General features: G+C 42.7%; 1 protein-coding gene across 5 annotated transcripts in view; it reads right to left on the reverse strand.

Moving 5' to 3' along the window:
• The window catches only part of Fam135b (family with sequence similarity 135 member B), a 268,014-nt gene that overhangs the window by 192,656 nt on the left and 64,930 nt on the right, over positions 1-10,428 (reverse strand). For 2 of the 5 annotated variants that reach the window (XM_029469992.1, XM_029469990.1), the window contains exon 2: positions 2,357-2,441. The exons of the other annotated variants lie outside the window; for them this stretch is intronic. The gene's annotated coding sequence lies outside the window, so the exon portion shown is untranslated. The remainder of the gene's footprint in view (positions 1-2,356; positions 2,442-10,428) is intronic. 5 annotated transcript variants of the gene reach the window in all.

Consider the following 10,428-nt stretch of genomic DNA (forward strand, 5'->3'; position numbering starts at 1 on the left):
GTAATTCACACTAAAGTGAGAATGAAGACAGTAATTGAACAGGAAGAAGGAAGGCGGGAGTGCCAAGCAGTTGGTGAATAAATTGCTTATACCCAATATCACTGGAGTTCTTTTTGAACCATGGGGTGATCACTGCCAGTCAGAATGCCTACTTCCCACACACGCCCCAAAGTTCTCCTGTATACCACAAAGGTTAGCTACTCCTGTAGGTTACTTCTGAATCCATGGGAATCAAATAATATTTTAGAAAAGAGCCCACCCCTCTCCACTTTCAGCTCTGTGACCTTGGACAAGTAAGCAATGTTTCATGAGCATCTGAGTCCTCATCTGTGAACTATCTGACTGTTTGGAGAGAATAAAGGACAGGAGATACAGGCTCAGACTAGCCATGATGTCCTTGAACTCACTGCTACTGACCACAGTAGATAAACTTCGTCTTAGATCTGTCTAGGCAAGTTAGCAGTACCAGAAGCCAGGACTCCTGCATTATTCATACCAGGAAGCAGTCACTTCAGGATATACCTTGAAACATTAAAAGGAAAGGAGGTAGAGAACACATAGCCAATCAAAGCCAATTATTTTAGAGATACAGATACGATTAGGCCGCTTGCTTCCTGCCTCTTGACCTCTGCTTCTACCCCTTTCCACGCTGCTCTTTTTAAGCTGACCCCTGACTGGCCCTGTGGCATGTTGCCAGTACACTGAGTTAATGGTTCACCTTCCTCCTTGTAGCTTTAGCCTATATGAAAAAAAAAAATATGTCCTGAACCCTAGAGTGATTTACCTAATGAGATGGCAGTTACATTAATTATATTTAATGTTTCCACTTACACAATAAATTTGCCTGCACAGCCCTGCCATTATCTCTGCTCTCTAGCCCCTTTCACAGCATGTGCATCTCTGAGAAATTTCTAGCAGATGTGCCAACCCCAAAATAGAAGGAACACAGCTCAGAGATGCATGCACCTGCCTGGGTAGCCTGAAGGTCTTCTATTTTGCATTGCAAATGCCCTCATCTCAGAGCCAACCTAGAGTGTCAGAAAGCCAAAAGAACTCTGGGGAAGGAGGGGAAATGAGGGTCAGGAATACTTGGCTTACATCTATGCTCTGGTACTGACCACCTGGGTACCTTCATCCAAACTCTCAGAGCTACAGAGGTTAGACCCAAATAGGATGGATTTGACCATTTCAGGTCCCAGGTGAGCATCTCTATGAGTCTGTCCCATGTAACACCTGTTTTTTGAACACATAATATGAACTAAATGAAATGTTTGGCTCTAAGTCTTTACAAATGAAGGAAAGGGTTCTATTACATTATGAGGAGAGAAAGCAGAAGAGGTCTGTACTCCTAAAGTCTTGTTTGAAGCACTTCACTGTTGCTTAACAGACATGATGTCAGACAGAAGAGTAGCCATCTTGGCTCTTTAATTTGATTACCTGAAAAATGAAACTGGGAGTTGCTTTCTCTGTATCTGTGGTAACTACCATAATGTAAAGAGAGGCCCCTTGGTATTGCAAACTTTATATGCCCCAGTACAGGGGAACACCAGGGCCAAGAAGTGGGAGTGGGTGGGTTGGGGAGTAGGGCAGGGGGGAGGGTATAGGGGACTTTCAGGATAGTATTTGAAATGTAAATGAAGAAAATATCTAATAAAAATTTGAAGAAAAAAAACTGTTACAGTTAAATTAGTATACAATTTAAATAAGTTAAATACTAATTATAGACTACAAAATATACTGATTTGAACAACAACAACAAAAAATATCTCTAGTACATTCATGTTATCGTCCTTTGTAACAGTTAGCTATGTCAACTTCACAATCTAGAATCACCTGGGAAGAGAGTCTCAGTGAGGGACTCTCTGGATCAGGTTGGCGTTGGGGCATGTCTGTGGGGATTGTTTGATTTTGCTAATTGATATGGAAAGACACAGCCTAAAAGCAGAACGAATAACTCTCTGGCTTTGGTTCTTGAACTTTGTAAAGAGAAAGAGCCTAGAAGTGTGAGCATGCATGCACGTATTCACATTCCACTCTCAACAATACATGTGACTGGTTCCTTTTAATCAGGCCTTGACTTGCCTGCAATGACAGACTGTAAACTGGAGCTGTGAGCCAAGTAAAATTAAAGGTCCTACATTAAAGTTGCTTTTGTCAGGACATTTTTATTGCACAAACAAGAAAGGAAACTGGGACATTCATGTTCAACAAATTCAGGCAATTATTTGTTGATGCCTTTCAAAAGATAATGGAGATGTAATCCTGAACCTTAGGATTTCTTGCAATGAAGAGTACCATGTTTTCTGTAGAGGTGCCTCAGTTTACTGATTCGTGCAAGGAAAGGGTTTAGGCTTACCCTGCTCTCTGGCCTTGGGATTAGATTTAGGCACAGTTCTTGTCCTGCTTGAGTTCCTGTTTTGGCTTCCTTCAGTGACTGTGACCTGGGTTATGAAAGATACAAAAGCAGTTTCCTCTCCAAGTTGCTTTTGGTCAGTATTTGATCACAGAAATAGTAAAGCAAACAAAGACATCACTTCATGGCTGTGAGATTCTACATGAAACAATGAAAATGACTGGGAACCTAGGGACATGAATGCGCAACCATGCAGCTGTGTTCAGTGTCAATACATTGTGCATGTAGAAATGATAACTATAGCTTTTGTGATTTTTCTCCCAATTTAAAATGCAATATGAATCATCATGTTTGTGTAGCCTATTGTACACTGTAGTGATTAGCAGAATCTAGAATGGCTTAGGTGGAATTGTCTTGATCTACTATTTGAGGTGGAAAGACCCATCCAGTGTAAAGTGGCCCTTTTTCTGGCTGGAATCCTGCACAGTGTAAGTGAACCAACAGCGTTGAACAGGAGCCCACATTTATCAGTTTCCACCTCCTGACTGTGGATATGATCTGATCAGCTGCCTTAAGCTCCTGCTTCTTTGACTTTCCCACCATAATGGGAAAGAAGCAGGTAAATTGAATTGCTTTTGCCTGGGTGCTTTAGTATAGCAGACAGAGAAAGAAAATAAAACTAACAAGTACTCATGACGCCAAACCTAGTAAAAAGGAATATATGGCTGTTCTTTCCCCCAGAGAACTAGTTACCATCATTTCATATGATTTCTTGGTTCTGAATTCGGGACTACCTGGTATTGTGTTCTTTGACCTGGCTAAGGCTCCACAAGTCAAACATCTTGCCCATTGACTGAACTCAAAGAGTTTGAAGTTCAAAACCAATGTCCATACATTTTTTTTCTATGCAGACCAGAAATGCATCTTCCAACCTCATAAAATGCAATCCTGTGATTCCTTACCTTTCACAACTTGTTATGCTTAGAAGAAAGGATTCCTTCCCCCTGCACAGGTTCTTCTGTTTAGCCATGGTTAAAACCACACCCTTACAAAGTTAGATCTATCCTTATCACCTGAGGAAGTGATAGCTGCTTCAAGACCCTAAACACTCCTTGAACAGGACACTAGAGTTCACCTGGATGTGAACTTCAGCTGGCTTCTTTCCCTCATTCCCCATTAATGCAAACTCAGAGAGAAGCCGTAGTTCTACATCTTTTTCTATTTATGGCCCAATGACCCTGTGACAGTTGGTTTCATGCCTTCTGTGAAATGGGATGTTGTACTACAGTGAACTCATCAGAGGCTGGTGGATCATGGTCCAATATATGAGCTCTGAGCATGGCATCTAACACTTGGCAGGTCTCCTTCTGACCCCATTTGAGAAACAACCAAGAAGAAAAAGCAATGACTGAATGGATTTTCAAGGATATTTATGTGGGTCTGTTACCAAAAGGATACTCTAAAAATAGCAGGGTTTCTATGGATGATTGCATACAAATCTGCTCAATTTAAAAATCAAAAACTTAGCTCCCTTCCCTGCTCTACAGGCCCCAGAAAACTGAGAAGGTACAGGTGCACAGTGCTCATCTGGGTGACACAGATATGGACAAAGATCATCCATACTCAGTAACCCCAGGAAAGAGGTTAGATGTATCCACCTCATCTCAACCTGAGAATGGAAAACAAATTTTGTCCTTGTCATTCTGTTGCTACAATAAACCCTATGATCAAAAGTAGCTTGGAGGGTTAGTGAGATGGTTCAGCATTTAAGAACACTGGCTGCTCTTCCAGAGGTCCTGAGTTCAGTTCCCAGCAACTACATGGTGGCTTATGACCATCTATAAGAGGATCTGATGCTCCATTCTGACATGTGGGTATACATGCAGCACAGCACTCAAACGTTAAATAAGTAAATAAAAACAGCCTGAAGAAAAGGTTTTATTGCATCTTACACTTTTAGATCACAATCCATCACTGAGGTATGTGAGGATAAGGACCATGGAGGGAGGATTGTGGGAACACTGGCTTGCTCGCATAGCTTTTGTGTAATGTCTAGACATGTTTGCGTTTGCCTAGTGATGATGCCCCCACAGTGATCTAGACCTTCCACATCAGTCACCAGTCATGATAATCTCTCACAGATGTGGCTACAGGACAATGTAATCAGAGCAATTCTTTTATGGACCTTCCCTCATCCCATGTGAGTTTAGGTAGAGCCAAGTTTTCAATAAATTCTATCCAGGGAAGATCTGATATGGGGAAAAATGTAGCCAGAAGCTCCTGAAGGCACAGAAAGGGGCTGATGGGTAGGAGAGAATGGGTAAAATACAATTCTCCACACTGAGGAACATCATTCATTTCTTCTAAGGCAGCATGTTGACATCTTGGTTTTAAACTTCTGACGTAAAGATGCTTGTAGCATCCAATAACACAGGACTGACCAGATCATTAGAAAATGTAATGGACCACTTTGCTTTGATTTTTAGAAGTGTTTAGCACCCAAACTTATGTACCTACAATCTAAGCCTCTCTTTCCTCTACCATGTAATTGGTACATTCTCTGACAGCTTGTTGCTCAAAGATTAACTAGAAGAAAGTTGTCAGTTGAACTTGAATAACAGATGTTCAGGATTCTAAATCAAAACCTGTTCCATAGTCATATGCTGCTTGTGAATATCAACCCCAATCTCCCAACTAACATAATAACAGGGGTTCATTTTAATTGGAGTATATGTCCTTATTGCCATATCATAGTGTCAGTCAAGGTCTAGGTTCCAGCAGATTTGTACATCCCATCCCCCTTCTTTTTCAGAAGCATTTGGGCACAACTAACACACATGATCCTCTTATACCCTGGCCTATGAGGAGTATACTATTGGTGATCTCCTTTGACAAATAAGACAATAAAAGCTCTGACAAGGGATTTAGTTATTAGTGCAATAGAGTAATGTTCAAATCCAATCCATATAAAGTAGGACTAAGCTCCTATCACCCAACCACTCCTTGCAAAATGTGGGACTCCTAAATCACTCCTTAAGCCCCAGGCCACACAAACCAGTGGCTTCCCTAAAGGCAGTGATTCTCAGCCTTCCAGAAGCTCCAATCCTTTAACAAAGTTCCTCATGTGGCGACGCTCCCAACCATAAAATTACTTTCACTGTTTCTTCATAACTATAATGTTGCCACTGTTACAAATCACATCATAAATAATCATAGTTTTGATGATCTTAGGTAACCCATTTTCACAGGGGTAGTCCAAAGACTACCAAAGGGGTCAAGATCAACAAGTTGAGAAACTTGATCTTATAAACATTGCCTTATGGTTTGCTTCATTAGGAGTCTTAAGACTTCACCACCAAATCCTTTCTGTGGACTGCAAAGATCACAGGCAGAGACCTCTGCAATGGTTCCTTTGGGGAAAGATACTGATGTCTAAAATCCTGAACAAAATGGTTTTCCTTCTGTAACAGACATGTCTAGAGCAATGCCAGCAGAGTCTACAGTGAAATCCTGTTGGACAAAAGAATTGGCTCTCAACAGCACTTACTAACTCCCTAGGATGACAATTAATTTGCAATTGACTGACACGGACTCCTGGTGTGTAATTTCATTCATGTCAAAATTCTCAACCAAAATATCCATGTCAGGTTAAACCAACCTCAACTCTAGAACATGCCACACAGAAACAGAAGGAAAGCCTGTCATCTCACAAGGAGTCTTTAGTCTCCTTGGAAGCAAAGACATAGTCTAGGAAAGTGGTAAATAGATGCCAACACATATCACCATCATCTGAAATTGTCTAGGTAAACACACACTTTTAATTCCCCCTTAAAGTGAATCCCTCATTCACAAGTACACTTTCCATTGCTTCCCCAAAGCCTGGGTGCTTCCATTAGCACTGTTCTAAGCAAAGCCATCCTCCAGTCACTAGTTTCCATTGATACCTATCCTCTAGAGTTCATACAGCATGTCTAGATGTCTAGCACTATGTAACAATCTAGCACATGTCAAGTGGATGCACAGATGCTGGGGAAGTGGGAATCTCAGTGCTGGACTTTGTGCCAGAAAAAAAAAAAAAAGCAGTACTTGGATAGGATCATTCACATGTTGGAAGCATAATCCCCAAAATTGCTTGTAGGGGCATTTGGAGTAATTAGGATTGAATATGCTAGTGGAAATGGGGCCTACAATGAAATTAGAGGGTTTTGAAAGACAAGAAATGCAAGTTTCAATGTTGTTTCTGTTTCATTAAGTGAGGTCCTCTACCACATTGTAACACACCAGTAAGACTCTTGAAAAACACAGCACCCTAATACTGGCTTTTACTGGCTCTGGAACTGTGAACTGAATAGAGCCCTTTTGTTTATCATCCCTGTGCTTTATATATTCAGTCATTGCCACACGAAGTGGACTAAGGCAAACTGGGTGAGGAAAGCAAGTGGCCAAGGCAAGTATCCACAGAGCAGACTCTCTGCACTGACCTGGAGCCTTACTGGGACAGAGTGCTGCAAAATTGAATGTGTGGACCACAGGAGAGTGAAGCACCCAGAGTCAGCTTCAGAATAGAGGTTGAGTGCTGTTCCCATGGGCCATTCCTCAGTACCTGCCTAGTTTATCCCAACCTCACCCTCCACCCACCTCTACTGGAAGCAAGTGGGAGGAAGGGAAGAATGGGAGGAAAGGGGAAATGAGTGAAGAACAAGTAGGTCAGACACCCACTCCTGATAGCTGGAGAGAGGGAGCTGCCTGTGTGGAATCCCCTTTAGTTTCTTCATGCCTGCTGCCCAGTCTTTATGTAAGCCTGCCTAAGTCAGGGAGCTCTTTGTCCTTGGGCTATACCAAGACATATTCCAGACTCAGGAAAAGGGGCCTAGTTCCCTAATTTTAAGCAAATGATCCTCGCTACCCTGTGTCTTGTTCCAAACATCCACAATATATGAGAAGTACTAGCATAAGGGCCAACCTTCTATTTTCAGTTGATTTTCGATTGATGGTGACTTTCCAGAGCTGAACCACCAACCTCCAACAGAATTCTACAGACAACATGCTAATGAACGACTTGGAAGTTCATAAAAGGGGGGTCCAAGCAGTGCCACAAGGGTCCCCTGACTACTTACTTATAATGTTGTAAATCTGATATGTTATAGACTAAAAGATAATTTAGCATTTAAAAATAAAAGGGTTGCTGTGCTCAGCGAGATTTGGGGAATATTGGATTGAATCAATTGCTGGACTGCAGGGCTTGTCAAAACTTGTGGCATGGTATTTTCCTATAAGATACTACAAAGCAGACTTAGAACAGAATTCATTATTGCCTTCTCAGATGATGGAACTCTTATTATGCAGGACTGTCACCTGTCCATAGTACACCCCGAGAAAGCCTGATCTGACAGCTCTGTCACTCTGAGAAAAATCATTAAAATATTCTGAGTCTTGGCCCCCTCCACCACAAACTTATGCCATAGCTAATAACGGTAGAAGTGTAACTATATGCATAATGAGAAACCACATAAGAGAGACACAGTACTTTATTCATCTCTCCAGAGACACCTTCAAGCTTAAGAGGACCCCATATGTTGACTTACTCAAGCTCTGAGTCAAATGCCAGTCTCAGGTATGTTTTCCATTTGTAATCTTTTCCTCTTAAACAATGGAGAGAAAAACAGCCTTTGGCCCAGTACTGACATGGCCCAGGCCTGGGACATCCCAGGATGTGTCTGCTGTCTAATGAAGTGTTTTCCTATAGAGATGGGAAGCAGCTGTATCTCCTCTCTCTGGAGCCAGGTGGTGAATATAACAGACAAGTAAGAAATGCCATTTGTGGATAATATATCTCAGGGCGGAGCCACCATGTCAAGCTCACCCCATCATTTCTGAGAATTGTGGGGCTTAAGTGGCAGATTTCCTCGAGGCAAGCCTGCATTCTGGGAATTTCTGCTGGGTGGACTTGAAGACATGTCCCCACAAATCTGCATAATGTATCAAGGATGCCCAGTCACTAACAGTTGCCAATTGTATTCTGTCTCCCTGTCTCCAGGGAAGGGAGGGTAGTGTTCTTCCAGCAATAGCATTCTTATGCACAAACAAAATGGAAAATGAGAGAAATGAGAAAGAGCTAAGGCTCCACAGCTAATTGCTACCTAAGGTACTTGGGACATCCAGATAGAACCAAACTTCTGTTCCTAGGAACACAGAGATTTGTAGTACTCAACTCGGTCTTAGCAATGAGGGTACTTAGCAATGAGGAATACCTTGGTCTTTCTTAGAAGATGAAATATCTTCAAGTAATAATGATAGTGAGCATGGCCAGGACAACTCACCACAGATCAAATCTTGTTGCTCACCAGCCATACCATCCTCAAGTCCCTATCACAAAGGAAGAAAATTTCTTTATCAAAGATAAGGAAACCAAGACACAAGGAACCTTAGACACTTGTCCTAGACCTCATGGCAGAAAAAGATGGGGCTGAAACTCCACACTTGAAGCCTGATGTCCCAAGATGCTGCTCCCAAGTGCTCATTCCACTCTCAATGAAAACCCAAACAGTGCAGAGTTCACATAAGCCTTCACAGCCCAGCTGACATGAAAGTCTGCCCTTAACAGCCTAGTGGTGCTGTGTGGTCTTTTATGCTGGTGATGGGCATGGGCATCTCTGTGGTACAAGGATCATGACCAGAAGCTCCTGGGTACTACACAGAGCTATTTCAATGTGCATGGCAGATTGAGAAAGCAAGCACCAAGCCCTTCTCTGTACATGGGGCTCAGATGCTATCTGGAAGTGCTCCAGGAAAATAAAAAAAAAGTTTAAAAGAGCCGATCTTAGTGGCATAAGAAGAGCCTGCCCTAGGACTTCAGTGATTACTGAATGCAAAGTGCACTGTGATAAGCTGACCCTGAGATAGCTCCAATGGCCCTAACCCTGTAGAGGAGCCCTTGTGTAATCCTCTCCTGAGATAAGACACCATACAAGCCTTCTGCTTCTGCTTGGCTTGCTGATTCTTACTGGTCCTGATGCAAAAGGAAAGAAGTCAGGTCCCATTTTGTAAACTGTGCTGTAGAGAGGAGGCAAGAAAAAGGTTTGGGATAACAGCCTGTTTTAACTGAATCCTTATAACAATTGAGAGAACCTGGGTGTGGAGCTTCCTCAAGAAGATCACAGCCAAAGCAACTCCTCCTTAATGTCAAACAGGCCAGAACATCTGACTTAACCACACCAAAAACCAAAGTCCTCAATCAAGGATGTTCCTGCTCTAAAGCTGCTAACCATACTGGTTGTTTGCTCAACTGCAGAAATAATTAGAACTCAGCATACCAGATGTCTCTGAGGCACAATTGAATAGCCCATGTCCTCTCCAGGTTCTGATCCTGGTTTTCACTCTTGGGTTCCAGTCACCTCATGAAGGAGCCTCATTTTAGCTCGCAGACCCCCCCTACACACTGCTTCTCCATCCCTACCCCACCAGAGGACGTTCAAAGCAGTCAAGTTATTGTAAATCAAATCTCAGGCCATAAGAAGAAAGGAAGAATATACACGCTCCTTCTCCATGTTACCTGGAAATACTGTCCTGAGATTCATCTCATTCCTCTCACCTGGTGCTGCTCCACCTGCAGAGGGGGTGTGGCCTAAAGCTTTTCAGGTGGCCCCCACCTGGTAGATTAACATTTTCTTCTTTGCTCCATCTTTGTCCCTGCATTTCTTATAGACAAGACACATCTTGGGTTGAATGTTTTATGGGTGGGTTGGTGTCTACCTCTCCACTAGGGTTCCTGCCTGGCTATAGAAGGTAGTCTCTTCTGGTTCCAGGTTCCCACTGTTAGGCTCCATTCCCCAACAGGGCTGCTTTGCCTGGTCTTAGTGGGAGAAGATGTGCCTAATATTGATACACCAGAGTGGGAGGCTACCCAAGAGGCCCACCCTCTCAGAAGAGGAGGGGAGGAGAGAGAGGATCTCTGTATGTGGGGGTATCAGGAGTGGGTGGGCAACATCTGGGATGGAAAGAAAGAAAGAAAGAAAGAAAGAAAGAAAGAAAGAGAGAGAGAGAGAGAGAGAGAGAGAGAGAGAGAGAGAGAGAGA

This window comes from Mus caroli, chromosome 15, assembly GCF_900094665.2.
Source record: "Mus caroli chromosome 15, CAROLI_EIJ_v1.1, whole genome shotgun sequence".
In the NCBI taxonomy this organism is placed as follows: Eukaryota; Metazoa; Chordata; class Mammalia; order Rodentia; family Muridae; genus Mus; species Mus caroli.